The following is a 24,582-nucleotide window of genomic DNA, read 5'->3' as shown; positions in this document are numbered from 1 at the left end:
GTATTCAATTCCGATGCGATTTCTATGTTTCATCGTGAATGTGAAGGTCCAAGGGATACAGTAAACCTGCACAGGTGCATCGGAATCTAATACTGGTCTCCCAGGAGCCGCTCAAACCACAAACTCTTAGAAGATTCACTCTTCTTGTACTTAAGTCGGCATTGTGCCTTTTGCATTCTATTCCGATGCGATTACTATGCTTCTTCGTAAATGTGAAGGTCCAAGGGATACAGTAAACCTGCACTGGTGCATCGGAATCTAATACTGGTCTCCCAGGAGCCGCTCAAACCACAAACTCTTAGAAGATTCACTCTTCCTATACTTATGTCGGCATTGTGCCTTTTGTATTCAATTCCGATGGGATTTCTATGTTTCATCGCCAATGTGAAGGTGCGAGGGATACAGTAAACCTGCACTGGTGCATCGGAATCTAATACTGGTCTCCCAGGAACCGCTCAAACCACAAACTCATAGAAGATTCACTCTTCTTGTACTTAAGTCGGCATTGTGCCTTTTGTATTAAATTCCGATGCGATTTCTATGTTTCATCGTCAATGTGAAGGTCCAAGGGATACAGTAAACCTGCACTGGTGGATCGGAATCTAATACTGGTCTCCCAGGAGCCGCTCTAACCACAAACTCTTAGAAGATTCACTCTTCCTATACTTAAAACGGCATTGTTCCTTTTGTATTTAATTCCGATGCGATTTCTATGTTTCATCGTCAATGTGAAGGTCCAAGGGATACAGTAAACCTGCACTGGTGCATCGGAATCTAATACTGGTCTCCCAGGAGCCGCTCAAACCACAAACTCTTAGAAGATTCACTCTTCCTATACTTATGTCGGCATTGTGCCTTTTGTATTCAATTCCGATGGGATTTCTATGTTTCATCGCCAATGTGAAGGTGCGAGGGATACAGTAAACCTGCACTGGTGCATCGGAATCTAATACTGGTGTCCCAGGAGCCGCTCAAACCACAAACTCTTAGAAGATTCACTCTTCTTGTACTAAAGTCGGCATTGTGCATTTTGTATTCAATTCCGATGCGATTTCTATGTTTCATCGTCAATGTGAAGGACCAAGGGATACAGTAAACCTGCACTGGTGCATCGGAATCTAATACTGGTCTCCCAGGAGCCGCTCAAACCACAAACTCTTAGAAGATGCACTCTTCTTGTACTTAAGTCGGCATTGTGCCTTTTGTATTCAATTCCGATGCGATTTCTATGCTTCCTCGTCAATGTGAAGGTCCTAGGGATACAGTAAACCTGCACTGGTCCATCGGAATCTAATACTGGTCTCCCATTAGCCGCTCAAACCACAAACTCTTAGAGGATTCACTCTTCCTATACTTAAAACTGCATTGTGCCTTTTGTATTCAATTCCGATGCGATTTCTATGTTTCATCGTCAATGTGAAGGTCCAAGGGATACAGTAAACCTGCACTGGTGCATCGGAATCTAATACTGGTCTCCCAGGAGCCGCTCAAACCACAAACTCTTAGAAGATTCACTCTTCTTGTACTTAAGTCGGCATTGTGCCTTTTGCATTCAATTCCGATGCGATTACTATGCTTCTTCGTAAATGTGAAGGTCCAAGGGATACAGTAAACCTGCACTGGTGCATCGGAATCTAATACTGGTCTCCCAGGAGCCGCTCAAACCACAAACTCTTAGAAGATTCACTCTTCCAATACTTATGTCGGCATTGTGCCTTTTGTATTCAATTCCGATGGGATTTCTATGTTTCATCGCCAATGTGAAGGTGCGAGGGATACAGTAAACCTGCACTGGTGCATCGGAATCTAATACTGGTCTCCCAGGAGCCGCTCAAACCACAAACTCATAGAAGATTCACTCTTCTTGTACTTAAGTCGGCATTGTGCCTTTTGTATTAAATTCCGATGCGATTTCTATGTTTCATCGTCAATGTGAAGGTCCAAGGGATACAGTAAACCTGCACTGGTGGATCGGAATCTAATACTGGTCTCCCAGGAGCCGCTCTAACCACAAACTCTTAGAAGATTCACTCTTCCTATACTTAAAACGGCATTGTTCCTTTTGTATTTAATTCCGATGCGATTTCTATGTTTCATCGTCAATGTGAAGGTCCAAGGGATACAGTAAACCTGCACTGGTGCATCGGAATCCAATAGTGGTCTCCCAGGGGCCGCTCGAACCACAAACTCTTAGAAGATTCATTCTTCTTGTACTTAAGTCGGCATTGTGCCTTTAGTATTCAATTCCGATGCGATTTCTATGTTTCATCGTCAATGTGAAGGTCCAAGGGATACAGTAAACCTGCACTGGTGCATCGGAAGCTAATACTGGTCTCCCAGGAGCCGCTCAAACCACAAACTCTTAGAAAATTCACTCTTCTTGTACTAAAGTCGGCATTGTGCATTTTGTATTCAATTCCGATGCGATTTCTATGTTTCATCGTCAATGTGAAGGACCAAGGGATACAGTAAACCTGCACTGGTGCATCGGAATCTAATACTGGTCTCCCAGGAGCCGCTCAAACCAAAAACTCTTAGAAGATGCACTCTTCTTGTACTTAAGTCGGCATTGTGCCTTTTGTATTCAATTCCGATGCGATTTCTATGCTTCCTCGTCAATGTGAAGGTCCAAGGGATACAGTAAACCTGCACTGGTCCATCGGAATCTAATACTGGTCTCCCATTAGCCGCTCAAACCACAAACTCTTAGAAGATTCACTCTTCCTATACTTAAAACTGCATTGTGCCTTTTGTATTCAATTCCGATGCGATTTCTATGCTTCATCGTCAATGTGAAGGTCCAAGGGATACAGTAAACCTGCACTGGTGCATCGGAATCTAATACTGGTCTCCCAGGAGCCGCTCAAACCACAAACTCTTAGAAGATTCACTCTTCCTATACTTATGTCGGCATTGTGCCTTTTGTATTCAATTCCGATGGGATTTCTATGTTTCATCGCCAATGTGAAGGTGCGAGGGATACAGTAAACCTGCACTGGTGCATCGGAATCTAATACTGGTCTCCCAGGAGCCGCTCAAACCACAAACTCATAGAAGATTCACTCTTCCTGTACTTAAGTCGGCATTGTGCCTTTTGTATTAAATTCCGATGCGATATCTATGTTTCATCGTCAATGTGAAGGACCAAGGGATACAGTAAACCTGCACTGGTGCATCGGAATCTAATACTGGTCTCCCAGGAGCCGCTCTAACCACAAACTCTTAGAAGATTCACTCTTCCTATACTTAAAACGGCATTGTGCCTTTTGTATTCAATTCCGATGCGATTTCTATGTTTCATCGTCAATGTGAAGGTCCAAGGGATACAGTAAACCTGCACTGGTGCATCGGAATCCAATAGTGGTCTCCCAGGGGCCGCTCGAACCACAAACTCTTAGAAGATTCATTCTTCTTGTACTTAAGTCGGCATTGTGCCTTTAGTATTCAATTCTGATGCGATTTCTATATTTCATCGTCAATGTGAAGGTCCAAGGGATACAGTAAACCTGCACTGGTGCATCGGAATCTAATACTGGTCTCCCAGGAGCCGCTCAAACCACAAACTCTTAGAAGATTCACTCTTCTTGTACTAAAGTCGGCATTGTGCATTTTGTATTCAATTCCGATGCGATTTCTATGTTTCATCGTCAATGTGAAGGACCAAGGGATACAGTAAACCTGCACTGGTGCATCGGAATCTAATACTGGTCTCCCAGGAGCCGCTCAAACCACAAACTCTTAGAAGATACACTCTTCTTGTACTTAAGTCGGCATTGTGCCTTTTGTATTCAATTCCGATGCGATATCTATGTTTCATCGTCAATGTGAAGGTCCAAGGGGCACAGTAAACCTGCACTGGTGTATCGGAATCTAATACTGGTCTCCCAGGAGCCGCTCAAACCACAAACTCTTAGAAGATTCACTCTTCTTGTACTTAAGTCGGCATTGTGTCTTTTGCATTCAATTCCGATGCGATTTCTATGTTTCATCGTCAATGTGAAGGTCCAAGGGATTCAGTAAACCTGCACTGGTGCATCGGAATCTAATACTGGTCTCCCAGGAGCCACTCAAACCCCAAATTCTTAGAAGATTCACTCTTCTTTTACCTAAGTCGGCATTGTGCCTTTTGCATTCAATTCTGATGGGATTTCTATGTTTCATCGCCAATGTGAAGGTGCGAGGGATACAGTAAACCTGCACTGGTGCATCGGAATCTAATACTGGTCTCCCAGGAGCCGCTCAAACCACAAACTCTTAGAAGATTCACTCTTCTTGTACTTAAGTCGGCATTGTGTCTTTTGCATTCAATTCCGATGCGATTTCTATGTTCATCGTCAATGTGAAGGTCCTAGGGATTCAGTAAACCTGCACTGGTGCATCGGAATCTAATACTGGTCTCCCAGGAGCCGCTCAAACCACAAACTCTTAGAAGATTCAGTCTTCTTGTACTTAAGTCGGCATTGTGCCTTTTGTATTCAATTCCGATGCGATTTTTATGTTTCGTCGTCAATGTGAAGGTCCAAGGGATACAGTAAACCTGCACTGGTGCATCGGAATCTAATATTGATCTCCCGGGAGCCGCTCAAACCACAAACTCTTAGAAGTTTCACTCTTCTTGTAAATAAGACGGCATTGTTCCTTTTGTATTCAATTCCGATTCGATGTTTATGTTTCATCGCCAATGTGAAGGTCCGAGGGATACAGTAAACCTGCACTGGTGCATTGGAATCGACTACTGGTCTCCCAGGAGCCGCTCAAACCACAAACTCATAGAACATTCACTCTTCTTGTACTTAAGTTGGCATTGTGCCCTTTGAATTCAATTCCGATGCGATTTCTATGTTTCATCGTCAATGTGAAGGTCCAAGGGATACAGTAAACCTGCACTGGTTTATCGGAATCTAATACTGGTCTCCCAGGAGCCGCTCAAACCACAAACTCTTAGAAGAATGACTCTTCTTGTACTTAAGTCGGCTTTGTGCCTTTTGTATTGAATTCCGATGCGATTTCTATGTTTCATCGTCAATGTGATGGTCCAAGGGATACAGTAAACCTGCACTAGTGCATCGGAATCTAACACTGGTCTCCCAGGAGCCGCTCAAACCACAAACTCTTAGAGGATTCACTCTTCTTGTAATTAAGTTGGCATTGTGCCATTTGCTTTCAATTCCGATGCGATTTCTATGTTTCATCGTCAATGTGAAGGTCCATGGGATACAGTAAACCTGCACTGGTGCATCGGAATCTAATACTGGTCTCCCAGGAGCCGCTCAAACCACAAACTCTTAGAAGATTCACTCTTCTTGTACTTATGTCGGCATTGTGCCTTTTGTATTCAATTCCGATGCGATTTCTATGTTTCATCGTGAATGTGATGGTCCAAGGGATACAGTAAACCTGCAGTGGTGCATCGGAATCTAATACTGGTCTCCCAGGAGCCGCTCAAACCACAAACACTTAGAAGATTCACTCATTTTGTACTTAAGTCGGCATTGTGCCTTCTGTATTCAATTCCGATGCGATTTCTATGCTTCTTCGTAAATGTGAAGGTCCAAGGGATACAGTAAACCTGCACTGGTGCATCGGAATCTAATACTGGTCTCCCAGGAGCCGCTCAAACCACAAACTCTTAGAAGATTCACTCTTCCTATACTTATGTCGGCATTGTGCCTTTTGTATTCAATTCCGAAGGGATTTCTATGTTTCATCGCCAATGTGAAGGTGCGAGGGATACAGTAAACCTGCACTGGTGCATCGGAATCTAATACTGGTCTCCCAGGAGCCGCTCAAACCACAAACTCATTGAAGATTCACTCTTCTTGTACTTAAGACATCATTGTGCCTTTTGTATTCAATTCCGATGCGATTTCTATGTTTCATCGTCAATGAGAAGTTCCAAGGGATACAGTAAATCTGCACTGGTGCATCGGAATCTAATACTGGTCTCCCAGGAGCCGCTCATACCACAAACTCTTAGAAGATTCATTCTCCTTGTACTGAAGTCGGCATTGTGCATTTTGTATTCAATTCCGATGCGATTTCTATGTTTCTTCGTCAATGTGAAGGACCAAGGGATACAGTAAACCTGCACTGGTGCATCGGAATCTAATACTGGTCTCCCAGGAGCCGCTCAAACCACAAACTATTAGAAGATACACTCTTCTTGTACTTAAGTCGGCATTGTGCCTTTTGTATTCAATTCCGACGCGATATCTATGTTTCATCGTCAATGTGAAGGTCCAAGGGACACAGTAAACCTGCACTGGTGCATCGGAATCTAATACTGGTCTCCCAGGAGCCGCTCAAACCACAAACTCTTAGAAGATTCACTCTTCTTGTACTTAAGTCGGCATTGTGTCTTTTGCATTCAATTCCGATGCGATTTCTATTTTTCATCGTCAATGTGAAGGTCCAAGGGATTCAGTAAACCTGCACTGGTGCATCGGAATCTAATACTGGTCTCCCAGGAGCCGCTCAAACCCCAAATTCTTAGAAGATTCACTCTTCTTGTACCTACACGGCATTGTGCCTTTTGCATTCAATTCCGATGCGATTTCTATGTTTCATCGTCAATGTGAAGGTCCAAGGGATACAGTAAACCTGCACTGGTGCATCGGAATCTAATACTGGTCTCCCAGCAGCCGCTCAGACCACAAACCCTTAGAAGATTCACTCTTCTTGTACTTAAGTCGGCATTGTGCCTTTTGTATTCAATTCCGATGCGATTTCTATGCTTCCTCGTCAATGTGAAGGTCCAAGGGATACAGTAAACCTGCACTGGTCCATCGGAATCTAATACTGGTCTCCCATTAGCCGCTCAAACCACAAACTCTTAGAAGATTCAGTCTTCTTGTACTTAAGTCGGCATTGTGCCTTTTGTATTCAATTCCGATGCGATTTTTATGTTTCGTCGTCAATGTGAAGGCCCAAGGGATACAGTAAACCTGCACTGGTGCATCGGAATCTAATATTGATCTCCCAGGAGCCGCTCAAACCACAAACTTTAGAAGTTTCACTCTTGTTGTAAATAAGACGGCATTGTGCCTTTTGTATTCAATTCCGATGCGATGTTTATGTTTCATCGCCAATGTGAAGGTCCGAGGGATACAGTAAACCTGCACTGGTGCATTGGAATCGACTACTGGTCTCCCAGGAGCCGCTCAAACCACAAACTCATAGAACATTCACTCTTCTTGTACTTAAGTTGGCATTGTGCCCTTTGAATTTAATTCCGATTGCGATTTCTATGTTTCATCGTCAATGTGAAGGTCCAAGGGATACAGTAAACCTGCACTGGTTTATCGGAATCTAATACTGGTCTCCCAGGAGCCGCTTAAACCAAAAACTCTTAGAAGAATGACTCTTCTTGTACTTAAGTCGGCTTTGTGCCTTTTGTATTCAATTCCGATGCGATTTCTATGTTTCATCGTCAATGTGAAGGTCCAAGGGATACAGTAAACCAGCACTGGTGCATCGGAATCTAATACAGGTCTCCCAGGAGCCGCTCAAACCACAAACTCTTAGAAGATTCACTCTTCTTGTACTTAAGTAGGCATTGTGCCATTTGCATTCAATTCCGATGCGATTTCTATGTTTCATCGTCAATGTGAAGGTCCAAGGGATACAGTAAACCTGCACTGGTGCATCGGAATCTAATACTGGTCTCCCAGGAGCCGCTCAAACCACAAACTCTTAGAAGATTCACTCTTCTTGTACTTATGTCGGCATTGTGCCTTTTGTATTCAATTCCGATGCGATTTCTATGTTTCATCGTGAATGTGAAGGTCCAAGGGATACAGTAAACCTGCAGTGGTGCATCGGAATCTAATACTGGTCTCCCAGGAGCCGCTCAAACCACAAACACTTAGAAGATTCACTCATTTTGTACTTAAGTCGGCATAGTGCCTTTTGTATTCAATTCCGATGCGATTTCTATGCTTCTTCGTAAATGTCAAGGACCAAGGGATACAGTAAACCTGCACTGGTGCATCGGAATCTAATACTGGTCCCCCAGGAGCCGCTCAAACCACAAACTCTGAGAAGATTCACTCTTCCTATACTTATGTCGGCATTGTGCCTTTTGTATTCAATTCCGATGGGATTTCTATGTTTCATCGCCAATGTGAAGGTGCGAGGGATACAGTAAACCTGCACTGGTGCATCGGAATCTAATACTGGTCTCCCAGGAGCCGCTCAAACCACAAACTCATAGAAGATTCACTCTTCTTGTACTTAAGTCATCATTGTGCCTTTTGTATTCAATTCCGATGCGATTTCTATGTTTCATCGTCAATGTGAAGTTCCAAGGGATACAGTAAATCTGCACTGGTGCATCGGAATCTAATACTGGTCTCCCAGGAGCCGCTCATACCACAAACTCTTAGAAGATTCACTCTCCTTGTACTGAAGTCGGCATTGTGCATTTTGTATTCAATTCCGATGCGATTTCTATGTCTCATCGTCAATGTGAAGGTCCAAGGGATACAGTAAACCTGCACTGGTGCATCGGAATCTAATACTGGTCTCCCAGGAGCCGCTCAAACCACAAACTCTTAGAAGATTCACTCTTCTTGTACTTAAGTCGGCATTGTGCCTTTTGTATTGAATTCCGATGCGATTTCTTTGTTTCATCGTCAATGTGAAGGTCCAAGGGATACAGTAAACCTGCACTGGTGCATCTTAATCTAATTCTGGTCTCCCAGGAGCTGCTCAAACCACAAACTCTTAGAAGATTCACCCTTCCTATACTTAAGTCGGAATTGTGCCTTTTGTATTCAATTCCGATGCGATTTCTATGTTTCATCGTCAATGTGAAGGTCCAAGGGATACAGTGAACCTGCAGTGGTGCATCGGAATCTAACACTCGTCTCCCAGGAGCCGCTCAAACCACAAACTCTTAGAAGATTCACTCTTCTTGTACTTATGTCGGCATTGTGCCTTTTGTATTCAATTTCGATGCGATTTCTATGTTTCATCGTCAATGTGAAGGTCCAAGGGATACAGTAAACCTGCACTGGTGGATCGGAATCTAATACTGGTCTCCCAGGAGCCGCTCAAACCACAAACTCTTAGAAGATTCACTCTTCCTATACTTAAAACGGCATTGTGCCTTTTGTATTCAATTCCGATGCGATTTCTATGTTTCATCGTCAATTTGAAGGTCCAAGGGATACAGTAAACCTGCACTGGTGCATCGGAATCCAATAGTGGTCTCCCAGGAGCCGCTCGAACCACAAACTCTTAGAAGATTCATTCTTCTTGTACTTAAGTCGGCATTGTGCCTTTTGTATTCAATTCCGATGCGATTTCTATGTTTCATCGTCAATGTGAAGGTCCAAGGGATACAGTAAACCTGCACTGGTGCATCGGAATCTAATACTGGTCTCCCAGGAGCCGCTCAAACCACAAACTCTTAGAAGATTCACTCTTCTTGTACTAAAGTCGGCATTGTGCATTTTGTATTCAATTCCGATGCGATTTCTATGTTTCATCGTCAATGTGAAGGTCCAAGGGATACCGTAAACCTGTACTGGTGCATCGGAATCTAATACTGGTCTCCCAGGAGCCGCTCAAACCACAAATTCTTAGAAGATTCACTCTTCTTGTACCTAAGTCGGCATTGTGCCTTTTGCATTCAATTCCGATGCAATTTCTATGTTTCATCGTCAATGTGAAGGTCCAAGGGATCGAGTAAACCTGCACTGGTGCATCGGAATCTAATACTGGTCTCCCAGGAGCCGCTCAAACCACAAACTCTTAGAAGTTCACTCTTCTTGTACTTAAGTCGGCATTGTGCCTTTTGTATTCAATTCCGATGCGATTTCTAAGTTTCATCGTCAATGTGAAGGTCCAAGGGACACAGTAAACCTGCACTGGTGCATCGGAATCTAATACTGGTCTCCCAGGAGCCGCTCAAACCCCAAACTCTTGGAAGATTCACTCTTCTTGTACTTAAGTCGGCATTGTGTCTTTTGCATTCAATTCCGATGCGATTTCTATGTTTCATCGTCAATGTGAAGGTCCAAGGGATTCAGTAAACCTGCACTGCTGCATCGGAATCTAATACTGGTCTCCCAGGAGCCGCTCAAACCCCAAATTCTTAGAAGATTCACTCTTCTTGTACCTAAGTCGGCATTGTGCCTTTTGCATTCAATTCCGATGCGATTTCTATGTTTCATCGTCAATGTGAAGGTCCAAGGGATACAGTAAACCTGCACTGGTGCATCGGAATCTAATACTGGTCTCCCAGGAAACGCTCAAACCACAAACTCTTAGAAGATTCACTCTTCCTATACTTATGTCGGCATTGTGCCTTTTGTATTCAATTCCGATTGGATTTCTATGTTTCATCGCCAATGTGAAGGTGCGAGGGATACAGTAAACCTGCACTGGTGCATTGGAATCGACTACTGGTCTCCCAGGAGCCGCTCAAACCACAAACTCATAGAACATTCACTCTTCTTGTACTTAAGTTGGCATTGTGCTCTTTGTATTCAATTCCGATGCGATTTCTATGTTTCATCGTCAATGTGAAGGTCCAAGGGATACAGTAAACCTACACTGGTTTATCGGAATCTAATACTGGTCTCCCAGGAGCCGCTCAAACCACAAACTCTTAGAAGATTGTCTCCTCTTGTACTTAAGTCGGCATTGTGCCTTTTGTATTCAATTCCGATGCGATTTCTATGTTTCATCGTCAATGTGAAGGTCCAAGGGATACAGTAAACCTGCACTGGTGCATCGGAATCTAATACTGGTCTCCCAGGAGCCGCTCAAACCACAAACTCTTAGAAGATTCACTCTTCTTGTAATTAAGTAGGCATTGTGCCATTTGCATTCAATTCCGATGCGATTTCTATGTTTCATCGTCAATGTGAAGGTCCAAAGGATACAGTAAACCTGCACTGGTGCATCGGAATCTAATACTGGTCTCCCAGGAGCCGCTGAAACCACAAACTCTTGGAAGATTGTCTCTTCTTGTACTTAAGTCGGCATTGTGCCTTTTGTGTTCAATTCCGATGCGATTTCTATGTTTCATCGTCAATGTGAAGGTCCAAGGGATACAGTAAACCTGCACTGGTGCATCGGAATCTAATACTGGTGTCCCAGGAGCCGCTCAAACCACAAACTCTTAGAAGATTCACTCTTCTTGTAATTAAGTAGGCATTGTGCCATTTGCATTCAATTCCGATGAGATTTCTATGTTTCATCGTCAATGTGAAGGTCCAAGGGATACAGTAAAGCTGCACTGGTGCATCGGAAACAAATACTGGTCTCCCAGGAACCGCTCAAACCACAAACTCTTAGAAGATTCACTCTTCTTGTACTTAAGTCGGCATTGTGCCTTTTGTATTCAATTCCGATGCGATTTCTATGCTTCCTCGTCAATGTGAAGGTCCAAGGGATACAGTAAACCTGCACTGGTGCATCGGAATCTAATACTGGTCTCCCATTAGCCGCTCAAACCACAAACTCTTAGAAGATTCAGTCTTCTTGTACATAAGTCGGCATTGTGCCTTTTGTATTCAATCCCGATGCGATTTCTATGTTTCGTCGTCAATGTGAAGGTCCAAGGGAAACAGTAAACCTGCACTGGTGCATCGGAATCTAATACTGGTCTCCCAGGAGCCGCTCAAACCACAAACTCTTAGAAGATTCACTCTTCTTGTACTTATGTCGGCATTGTGCCTTTTGTATTCAATTCCGATGCGATTTCTATGTTTCGTCGTCAATGTGAAGGTCCAAGGGATACAGTAAACCTGCACTGGTGCATCGGAACCTAATACTGGTCTCCCAGGAGCCGCTCAAACCACAAACTCTTAGAAGAATCACTCTTCCTATACTTGTGTCGGCATTGTGCCTTTTGTATTCAATTCCGATGGGATTTCTATGTTTCATCGCCAATGTGAAGGTGCGAGGGATACAGTAAACCTGCACTGGTGCATTGGAATCGACTACTGGTCTCCCAGGAGCCGCTCAAACCACAAACTCATAGAACATTCACTCTTCCTGTACTTAAATTGGCATTGTGCCCTTTGTATTCTATTCCGATGCGATTTCTATGTTTCATCGTCAATGTGAAGGTCCAAGGGATACAGTAAACCTGCACTGGTTTATCGGAATCTAATACTGGTCTCCCAGGAGCCGCTCAAACCACAAACTCTTAGAAGATTGTCTCTTCTTGTACTTAAGTCGGCATTGTGCCTTTTGTATTCAATTCCGATGCGATTTCTATGTTTCATCGTCAATGTGAAGGTCCAAGGGATACAGTAAACCTGCACTGGTGCATCGGAATCTAATACTGGTCTACCAGGAGCCGCTCAAACCACAAACTCTTAGAAGATTCACTCCTCTTGTAATTAAGTAGGCATTGTGCCATTTGCATTCAATTCCGATGCGATTTCTTTGTTTCATCGTCAATGTGAAGGTCTAAGGGATACAGTAAACCTGCACTGGTGCATCGGAATCTAATACTGGTCTCCCAGGAGCCGCTCAAACCACAAACTCTTAGAAGATTCACTCTTCTTGTACTTAAGTCGGCATTGTGCGTTTTGTATTCAATTCCGATGCGATTTCTATGTTTCATCGTGAATGTGAAGGTCCAAGGGATACAGAAATCCTGCACTGGTGCATCGGAATCTAATACTGGTCTCCCAGGAGCCGCTCAAACCACAAACTCTTAGAAGATTCACTCTTCTTGTACTTAAGTCGGCATTGTGCATTTTGTATTCAATTCCGATGCGATTTCTATGCTTCTTCGTAAATGTGAAGATCCAAGGGATACAGTAAACCTGCACTGGTGCATCGGAATCTAATACTGGTCTCCCAGGAGCCGCTCAAACCACAAACTCTTAGAATATTCACTCTTCCTATACTTATGTCGGCATTGTGCCTTTTGTATCCAATTCCGATGGGATTTCTATGTTTCATCGCCAATGTGAAGGTGCTAGGGATACAGTAAACCTGCACTGGTGCATCGGAATCTAATACTGGTCTCCCAGGTGACGCTCAAACCACAAACTCATAGAAGATTCACTCTTCTTGTACTTAAGTCGGCATTGTGTCTTTTGTATTCAATTCCGATGCGATTTCTATGTTTCATCGTCAATGTGAAGGTCCAAGGGATCCAGTAAACCTGCACTGGTGCATCGGAATCTAATACTGGTCTCCCAGGAACCGCTCAAACCACAAACTCTTAGAAGATCACTCTTCTTGTTCTTAAGTCGGCATCGTGCACTTTTTGTATTCAATTCCGATGCGATTTCTATGTTTCATCGTCAATGTGAAGGTCCAAGGGATACAGTAAACCTGCACTGGTGCATCGGAATCTAATACTGGTCTCCCAGGGGCCGCTCAAACCACAAACTCTTAGAAGATTCATTCTTCTTGTACTTAAGTCGGCATTGTGCCTTTTGTATTCAATTCCGATGCGATTTCTATGTTTCATCGTCAATGTGAAGGTCCAAGGGATACCGTAAAACTGTACTGGTGCATCTGAATCTAATACTGGTCTCCCAGGAGCCGCTCAAACCACAAATTCTTAGAAGATTCACTCTTCCTAAACTTAAGTCGGCATTGTGCCTTTTGTATTCAATTCCGATGCGATTTCTATGTTTCATCGTCAATGTGAAGGTCCAAGGGATCCATTAAACCTGCACTGGTGCATCGGAATCTAATACTGGTCTCACAGGAGCCGCTCAAACCACAAACTCTTAGAAGATTCACTCTTCTTGATTTAAGTCGGCATTGTGCATTTTGTATTCAATTCCGATGCGATTTCTGTGTTTCATCGTCAATGTGAAGGTCCAAGGGATAAAGTAAACCTGCACTGGTGCATCGGAATCTAATACTGGTCTCCCAGGAGCCGCTGAAACCACAAACTCTTAGAAGATTGTCTCTTCTTGTACTTAAGTCGGCATTGTGCCTTTTGTGTTCAATTCCGATGCGATTTCTATGTTTCATCGTCAATGTGAAGGTCCAAGGGATACAGTAAACCTGCACTGGTGCATCGGAATCTAATACTGGTCTCCCAGGAGCCGCTCAAACCACAAACTCTTAGAAGATTCACTCTTCTTGTAATTAAGTAGGCATTGTGCCATTTGCATTCAATTCCGACGAGATTTCTATGTTTCATCGTCAATGTGAAGGTCCAAGGGATACAGTAAACCTGCACTGGTGCATCGGAAACAAATACTGGTCTCCCAGGAACCGCTCAAACCACAAACTCTTAGAAGATTCACTCTTCTTGTACTTAAGTCAGCATTGTGCCTTTTGTATTCAATTGCGAAACGATGTCTATGCTTCCTCGTCAATGTGAAGGTCCAAGGGATACAGTAAACCTGCACTGGTGCATCGGAATCTAATACTGGTCTCCCATTAGCCGCTCAAACCACAAACTCTTAGAAGATTCACTCTTCCTAAACTTAAGTCGGCATTGTGCCTTTTGTATTCAATTCCGATGCGATTTCTATGTTTCATCGTCAATGTGAACGTCCAAGGGATCCATTAAACCTGCACTGGTGCATCGGAATCTAATACTGGTCTCACAGGAGCCGCTCAAACCACAAACTCTTAGAAGATTCACTCTTCTTGATTTAAGTCGGCATTGTGCATTTTGTATTCAATTCCGATGCGATTTCTATGCTTCTTCGTAAATGTGAAGATCCAAGGGATACAGTAAACCTGCACTGGTGCATCGGAATCTAATACTGGTCTCCCAGGAGCCGCTCAAACCACAAACTCTTAGAATATTCACTCTTCCTATACTTATGTCGGCATTGTGCCTTTTGTATTCAATTCCGATGGGATTTCTATGTTTCATCGCCAATGTGAAGGTGCTAGGGATACAGTAAACCTGCACTGGTGCATCGGAATCTAATACTGGTCTCCCAGGTGACGCTCAAACCACAAACTCATAGAAGATTCACTCTTCTTGTACTTAAGTCGGCATTGTGCCTTTTGTATTCAATTCCGATGCGATTTCTATGTTTCATCGTCAATGTGAAGGTCCAAGGGATACAGTAAACCTGCACTGGTGCATCGGAATCTAATACTGGTCTCCCAGGAGCCGCTCATACCACAAACTCTTAGAAGATTAACTCTGCTTGTACTGAAGTCGGCATTGTGCATTTTGTATTCAATTCCGATGCGATTTCTATGTTTCATCGTCAATGTGAAGGTCCAAGGGATACAGTAAACCAGCACTGGTGCATCGGAATCTATTACTGGTCTCCCAGGAGCCGCTCAAACCACAAACACCTAGAAGATTCACTCATTTTGTACTTATGTCGGCATTGTGCCTTTTGTATTCAATTCCGATGCGATTTCTATGTTTCATCGTCAATGTGAAGGTCCAAGGGATCCAGTAAACCTGCACTGGTGCATCAGAATCTAATACTGGTCTCCCAGGAACCGCTCAAACCACAAACTCTTAGAAGAACACTCTTCTTGTTCTTAAGTCGGCATCGTGCACTTTTTGTATTCAATTCCGATGCGATTTCTATGTTTCATCGTCAATGTGAAGGTCCAAGGGATACAGTAAACCTGCACTGGTGCATCGGAATCTAATACTGGTCTCACAGGAGCCGCTCAAACCACAAACTCTTAGAAGATTCACTCTTCTTGATTTAAGTCGGCATTGTGCATTTTGTATTCAATTCCGATGCGATTTCTATGTTTCATCGCCAATGTGAAGGTCCAAGGGATACAGTAAACCTGCACTGGTGCATCGGAATCTAATACTGGTCTCCCAGGAGCCGCTCAAACCACAAACTCTTAGAAGATTCACCCTTCTTGTACTTAAGTCGGCATTGTGCCTTTTGTATTCTATTCCGATGCGATTTCTATGTTTCATCGTCAATGTGAAGGTCCAAGGGATTCAGTAAACCTGCACTGCTGCATCGGAATCTAATACTGGTCTCCCAGGAGCCGCTCAAACCCCAAATTCTTAGAAGATTCACTCTTCTTGTACCTAAGTCGGCATTGTGCCTTTTGCATTCAATTCCGATGCGATTTCTATGTTTCATCGTCAATGTGAAGGTCCAAGGGATACAGTAAACCTGCACTGGTGCATCGGAATCTAATACTGGTCTCCCAGGAAACGCTCAAACCACAAACTCTTAGAAGATTCACTCTTCCTATACTTATGTCGGCATTGTGCCTTTTGTATTCAATTCCGATGGGATTTCTATGTTTCATCGCCAATGTGAAGGTGCGAGGGATACAGTAAACCTGCACTGGTGCATTGGAATCGACTACTGGTCTCCCAGGAGCCGCTCAAACCACAAACTCATAGAACATTCACTCTTCTTGTACTTAAGTTGGCATTGTGCCCTTTGTATTCAATTCCGATGCGATTTCTATGTTTCATCGTCAATGTGAAGGTCCAAGGGATACAGTAAACCTACACTGGTTTATCGGAATCTAATACTGTTCTCCGAGGAGCCGCTCAAACCACAAACCCTTAGAAGATTGTCTCTTCTTGTACTTAAGTCGGCATTGTGCCTTTTGTATTCAATTCCGATGCGATTTCTATGTTTCATCGTCAATGTGAAGGTCCAAGGGATACAGTAAACCTGCACTGGTGCATCGGAATCTAATACTGGTCTCCCAGGAGCCGCTCAAACCACAAACTCTTAGAAGATTCACTCTTCTTGTAATTAAGTAGGCATTGTGCCATTTGCATTCAATTCCGATGCGATTTCTATGTTTGATCGTCAATGTGAAGGTCCAAAGGATACAGTAAACCTGCACTGGTGCATCGGAATCTAATACTGGTCTCCCAGGAGCCGCTGAAACCACAAACTCTTAGAAGATTGTCTCTTCTTGTACTTAAGTCGGCATTGTGCCTTTTGTGTTCAATTCCGATGCGATTTCTATGTTTCATCGTCAATGAGAAGGTCCAAGGGATACAGTAAACCTGCACTGGTGCATCGGAATCTAATACTGGTCTCCCAGGAGCCGCTCAAACCACAAACTCTTAGAAGATTCACTCTTCTTGTAATTAAGTAGGCATTGTGCCATTTGCATTCAAATCCGATGAGATTTCTATGTTTCATCGTCAATGTGAAGGTCCAAGGGATACAGTAAACCTGCACTGGTGCATCGGAAACAAATACTGGTATCCCAGGAGCCGCTCAAACCACAAACTCTTAGAAGATTCACTCTTCTTGTACTTAAGTCGGCATTGTGCCGTTTGTATTCAATTCCGATGCGATTTCTATGCTTCCTCGTCAATGTGAAGGTCCAAGGGATACAGTAAACCTGCACTGGTGCATCGGAATCTAATACTGGTCTACCATTAGCCGCTCAAACCACAAACTCTTAGAAGATTCAGTCTTCTTGTACTTAAGTCGGCATTGTGGCTTTTGTATTCAATTCCGATGCGATTTCTATGTTTCGTCGTCAATGTGAAGGTCCAAGGGATACAGTAAACCTGCACTGGTGCATCGGAATCTAATACTGGTCTCCCAGGAGCCGCTCAAACCACAAACTCTTAGAAGAATCACTCTTCCTATACTTATGTCGGCATTGTGCCTTTTGTATTCAATTCCGATGGGATTTCTATGTTTCATCGCCAATGTGAAGGTGCGAGGGATACAGTAAACCTGCACTGGTGCATTGGAATCGACTACTGGTCTCCCAGGAGCCGCTCAAACCACAAACTCATAGAACATTAACTCTTCCTGTACTTAAATTGGCATTGTGCCCTTTGTATTCAATTCCGATGCGATTTCTATGTTTCATCGTCAATGTGAAGGTCCAAGGGATTCAGTAAACCTGCACTGGTTTATCGGAATCTAATACTGGTCTCCCAGGAGCCGCTCAAACCACAAACTCTTAGAAGATTGTCTCTTCTTGTACTTAAGTCGGCATTGTGCCTTTTGTATTCAATTCCGATGCGATTTCTATGTTTCATCGTCAATGTGAAGGTCCAAGGGATACAGTAAACCTGCACTGGTGCATCGGAATCTAATACTGGTCTCCCAGGAGCCGCTCAAACCACAAACTCTTAGAAGATTCACTCCTCTTGTAATTAAGAAGGCATTGTGCCATTTGCATTCAATTCCGATGCGATTTCTTTGTTTCATCGTCAATGTGAAGGTCTAAGGGATACAGTAAACCTGCACTGGTGCATCGGAATCTAATACTGGTCTCCCAGGAGCCGCTCAAACCACAAACTCTTAGAAGATTCACTCTTCTTGTACTTAAGTCGGCATTGTGCCTTTTGTATTCAATTCCGATGCGATTTCTATGCTTCTTCGTCAATGTGAAGGACCAAGGGATACAGTAAACCTGCACTGGTGCATCGGAATCTAATACTGGTCTCCCAGGAGCCGCTCAAACCACAAACTCTTAGTAGATCACTCTTCTTGTTCTTAAGTCGTCATCGTGCACTTTTTGTATTCAATTCCGATGCGATTTCTATGTTTCATCGTCAATGTGAAGGACCAAGGGATACAGTAAACCTGCACTGGTGCATCGGAATCTAATACTGGTCTCCCAGGAGCCGCTCAAACCACAAACTCTTAGAAGATTCACTCTTCTTGTACTTAAGTCGGCATTGTGCCTTTTGTATTCAAATCCGATGCGATTTCTATGTTTCATCGTCAATGTGAAGGTCCAAGGGACGCAGTAAACCTGCACTGGTGCATCGGAATCTAATACTGGTCTCCCAGGAGCCGCTCAAACCACAAACTCTTAGAAGATTGACTCTTCTTGTACTTAAGTCGGCATTGTGCCTTTTGTATTCAATTCCGATGCGATTTCTATGTTTCATCGTCAATGTGAAGGTCCAAGGGATACAGTAAACCTGCACTGGTGCATCGGAATCTAATACTGGTCTCCCAGGAGCCGCTCAAACCACAAACTCTTAGAAGATTCACTCTTCTTAAAATTAAGTAGGCATTGTGCCATTTGCATTCAATTCCGATGCGATTTCTATGTTTCATCGTCAATTTGAAGGTCCAAGGGATACAGTAAACCTGCACTGGTGCATCGGAATCTAATACTGGTCTCCCAGGAGCCGCTCAAACCACAAACTCTTAGAAGATTCACTCTTCTTGTACTTATGTCGGCATTGTGCCTTTCGTATTCAATTCCGATGCGATTTCTATGTTTCATCGTGAATGTGAAGGTCCAAGGGATACAGTAAACCTGCACTGGTGCATCGGAATCTAATACTGGTCTCCCAGGAGCCGCTCAAACCACAAACTCTTAGAAGATTCACTCTTCTTGTACTTAAGTCGGCATTGTGCCTTTTGCATTCAATTCCGATGCGATTACTATGCTTCTTCGTAAATGTGAAGGTCCAAGGGATACAGTAAACCTGCACTGGTGCATCGGAATCTAATACTGGTCTCCCAGGAGCCGCTCAAACCACAAACTCTTAGAAGATTCACTCTTCCTATACTTATGTCGGCATTGTGCCTTTTGTATTCAATTCCGATGGGATTTCTATGTTTCATCGCCAATGTGAAGGTGCGAGGGATACAGTAAACCTGCACTGGTGCATCGGAATCTAATACTGGTCGTCCAGGAGCCGCTCAAACCACAAACTAATAGAAGATTCACTCTTCTTGTACTTAAGTCGGCATTGTGCCTTTTGTATTTAATTCCGATGCGATTTCTATGTTTCATCGTCAATGTGAAGGTCCAAGGGATACAGTAAACCTGCACTGGTGCATCGGAATCCAATAGTGGTCTCCCAGGGTCCGCTCAAACCACAAACTCTTAGAAGATTCATTCTTCTTGTACTTAAGTCGGCATTGTGCCTTTAGTATTCAATTCCGATGCGATTTCTATGTTTCATCGTCAATGTGAAGGTCCAAGGGATACAGTAAACCTGCACTGGTGCATCGGAATCTAATACTGGTCTCCCAGGAGCCGCTCAAACCACAAACTCTTAGAAGATTCACTCTTCTTGTACTAAAGTCGGCATTGTGCATTTTGTATTCAATTCCGATGCGATTTCTATGTTTCATCGTCAATGTGAAGGACCAAGGGATACAGTAAACCTGCACTGGTGCATCGGAATCTAATACTGGTCTCCCAGGAGCCGCTCAAACCACAAACTCTTAGAAGATGCACTCTTCTTGTACTTAAGTCGGCATTGTGCCTTTTGTATTCAATTCCGATGCGATTTCTATGCTTCCTCGTCAATGTGAAGGTCCAAGGGATACAGTAAACCTGCACTGGTGGATCGGAATCTAATACTGGTCTCCCATTAGCCGCTCAAACCACAAACTCTTAGAAGATTCACTCTTCCTATACTTAAAACTGCATTGTGCCTTTTGTATTCAATTCCGATGCGATTTCTATGTTTCATCGTCAATGTGAAGGTCCAAGGGATACAGTAAACCTGCACTGGTGCATCGGAATCTAATACTGGTCTCCCAGGAGCCGCTCAAACCACAAACTCTTAGAAGATTCACTCTTCCTATACTTATGTCGGCATTGTGCTTTTGTATTCAATTCCGATGGGATTTCTATGTTTCATCGCCAATGTGAAGGTGCGAGGGATACAGTAAACCTGCACTGGTGCATCGGATTCTAATACTGGTCTCCCAGGAGCCGCTCAAACCACAAACTCATAGAAGATTCACTCTTCTTGTACTTAAGTCGGCATTGTGCCTTTTGTATTAAATTCCGATGCGATTTCTATGTTTCATCGTCAATGTGAAGGACCAAGGGATACAGTAAACCTGCACTGGTGGATCGGAATCTAATACTGGTCTCCCAGGAGCCGCTCTAACAACAAACTCTTAGAAGATTCACTCTTCCTATACTTAAAACGGCATTGTGCCTTTTGTATTCAATTCCGATGCGATTTCTATGTTTCATCGTCAATGTGAAGGTCCAAGGGATACAGCAAACCTGCACTGGTGCATCGGAATCCAATAGTGGTCTCCCAGGGGCCGCTCGAACCACAAACTCTTAGAAGATTCATTCTTCTTGTACTTAAGTCGGCATTGTGCCTTTAGTATTCAATTCTGATGCGATTTCTATGTTTCATCGTCAATGTGAAGGTCCAAGGGATACAGTGAACCTGCACTGGTGCATCGGAATCTAATACTGGTCTCCCAGGAGCCGCTCAAACCACAAACTCTTAGAAGATTCACTCTTCTTGTACTAAAGTCGGCATTGTGCATTTTGTATTCAATTCCGATGCGATTTCTATGATTCATCGTCAATGTGAAGGACCAAGGGATACAGTAAACCTGCACTGGTGCATCGGAATCTAATACTGGTCTCCCAGGAGCCGCTCAAACCACAAACTCTTAGAAGATACACTCTTCTTGTACTTAAGTCGGCATTGTGCCTTTTGTATTCAATTCCGATGCGATATCTATGTTTCATCGTTAATGTGAAGGTCCAAGGGGCACAGTAAACCTGCACTGGTGTATCGGAATCTAATACTGGTCTCCCAGGAGCCGCTCAAACCACAAACTCTTAGAAGATTCACTCTTCTTGTACTTAAGTCGGCATTGTGTCTTTTGCATTCAATTCCGATGCGATTTCTATGTTTCATCGTCAATGTGAAGGTCCAAGGGATTCAGTAAACCTGCACTGGTGCATCGGAATCTAATACTGGTCTCCCAGGAGCCACTCAAACCCCAAATTCTTAGAAGATTCACTCTTCTTTTACCTAAGTCGGCATTGTGCCTTTTGCATTCAATTCTGATGGGATTTCTATGTTTCATCGCCAATGTGAAGGTGCGAGGGATACAGTAAACCTGCACTGGTGCATCGGAATCTAATACTGGCCTCCCAGGAGCCGCTCAAACCACAAACTCATAGAAGATTCACTCTTCTTGTACTTAAGTCATCATTGTGCCTTTTGTATTCAATTCCGATGCGATTTCTATGTTTCATCGTCAATGTGAAGGTCCGAGGGATACAGTAAACCTGCACTGGTGCATTGGAATCGACTACTGGTCTCCCAGGAGCCGCTCAAACCACAAACTCATAGAACATTCACTCTTCTTGTACTTAAGTTGGCATTGTGCCCTTTGAATTCAATTCCGATGCGATTTCTATGTTTCATCGTCAATGTGAAGGTCCAAGGGATACAGTAAACCTGCACTGGTTTATCGGAATCTAATACTGGTCTCCCAGGAGCCGCTCAAACCACAAACTCTTAGAAGAATGACTCTTCTTGTACTTAAGTCGGCTTTGTGCCTTTTGTATTCAATTCCGATGCGATTTCTATGTTTCATCGTCAATGTGAAGGTCCAAGGGATACAGTAAACCTGCACTGGTGCATCGGAATCTAACACTGGTCTCCCAGGAGCCGCTCAAACCACAAACTCTTAGAAGATTCACTCTTCTTGTAATTAAGTTGGCATTGTGCCATTTGCATTCAATTCCGATGCGATTTCTATGTTTCATCGTCAATGTGAAGGTCCAAGGGATACAGTAAACCTGCACTGGTGCAACGGAATCTAATACTGGTCTCCCAGGAGCCGCTCAAACCACAAACTCTTAGAAGATTCACTCTTCTTGTACTTATGTCGGCATTGTGCGTTTTGTATTCAATTCCGATGCGATTTCTATGTTTCATCGTGAATGTGATGGTCCAAGGGATACAGTAAACCTGCAGTGGTGCATCGGAATCTAATACTGGTCTCCCAGGAGCCGCTCAAACCACAAACACTTAGAAGATTCTCTCATTTTGTACTTAAGTCGGCATTGTGCCTTTTGTATTCAATTCCGATGCGATTTCTATGCTTCTTCGTAAATGTGAAGGTCCAAGGGATCCAGTAAACCTGCACTGGTGCATCGGAATCTAATACTCGTCTCCCAGGAGCCGCTCAAACCACAAACTCTTAGAAGATTCTCTCTTCCTATACTTATGTCGGCATTGTGCTTTTTGTATTGAATTCCGAAGGGATTTCTATGTTTCATCGCCAATGTGAAGGTGCGAGGGATACAGTAAACCTGCACTGGTGCATCGGAATCTAATACCGGTCTCCCAGGAGCCGCTCAAACCACAAACTCATTGAAGATTCACTCTTCTTGTACTTAAGACATCATTGTGCCTTTTGTATTCAATTCCGATGCGATTTCTATGTTTCATTGTCAATGTGAAGTTCCAAGGGATACAGTAAATCTGCACTGGTGCATCGGAATCTAATACTGGCCTCCCAGGAGCCGCTCATACCACAAACTCTTAGAAGATTCATTCTCCTTGTACTGAAGTCGGCATTGTGCATTTTGCATTCAATTCCGATGCGATTTCTATGTTTCTTCGTCAATGTGAAGGACCAAGGGATACAGTAAACCTGCACTGGTGCATCGGAATCTAATACTGGTCTCCCAGGAGCCGCTCAAACCACAAACTATTAGAAGATACACTCTTCTTGTACTTAAGTCGGCATTGTGCCTTTTGTATTCAATTCCGATGCGATATCTATGTTTCATCGTCAATGTGAAGGTCCAAGGGACAAAGTAAACCTGCACTGGTGCATCGGAATCTAATACTGGTCTCCCAGGAGCCGCTCAAACCACAAACTCTTAGAAGATTCACTCTTCTTGTACTTAAGTCGGCATTGTGTCTTTTGCATTCAATTCCGATGCGATTTCTATGTTTCATCGTCAATGTGAAGGTCCAAGGGATTCAGTAAACCTGCACTGGTGCATCGGAATCTAATACTGGTCTCCCAGGAGCCGCTCAAACCCCAAATTCTTAGAAGATTCACTCTTCTTGTACCTAAGTCGGCATTGTGCCTTTTGCATTCAATTCCGATGCGATTTCTATGTTTCATCGTCAATGTGAAGGTCCAAGGGATACAGTAAACCTGCACTGGTGCATCGGAATCTAATACTGGTCTCCCAGGAGCCGCTCAGACCACAAACTCTTAGAAGATTCACTCTTCTTGTACTTAAGTCGGCATTGTGCATTTTGTATTCAATTCCGATGAGATTTCTATGCTTCCTCGTCAATGTGAAGGTCCAAGGGATACAGTAAACCTGCACTGGTCCATCGGAATCTAATACTGGTCTCCCATTAGCCGCTCAAACCACAAACTCTTAGAAGATTCAGTCTTCTTGTACTTAAGTCGGCATTGTGCCTTTTGTATTCAATTCCGATGCGATTTTTATGTTTCGTCGTCAATGTGAAGGCCCAAGGGATACAGCAAACCTGCACTGGTGCATCGGAATCTAATACTGGTCTCCCAGGAGCCGCTCAAACCACAAACTCTTAGAAGATACACTCTTCTTGTACTTAAGTCGGCATTGTGCCTTTTGTATTCAATTCCGATGCGATATCTATGTTTCATCGTCAATGTGAAGGTCCAAGGGACACAGTAAACCAGCACTGGTGCATCGGAATCTAATACTGGTCTCCCAGGAGCCGCTCAAACCACAAACTCTTAGAAGATTCACTCTTCTTGTACTTAAGTCGGCATTGTGTCTTTTGCATTCAATTCTGATGCGATTTCTATGTTCATCGTCAATGTGAAGGTCCAAGGGATTCAGTAAACCTGCACTGGTGCATCGGAATCTAATACTGGTCTCCCAGGAGCCGCTCAAACCACAAACTCTTAGAAGATTCAGTCTTCTTGTACTTAAGTCGGCATT

This window comes from Schistocerca nitens, chromosome 9 (assembly GCF_023898315.1).
Source record: "Schistocerca nitens isolate TAMUIC-IGC-003100 chromosome 9, iqSchNite1.1, whole genome shotgun sequence".
Taxonomy (NCBI): Eukaryota; Metazoa; Arthropoda; class Insecta; order Orthoptera; family Acrididae; genus Schistocerca; species Schistocerca nitens.
The sequence above is the reverse complement of the archived record's forward strand: the minus strand, read 5'-3'. Positions refer to the sequence as shown.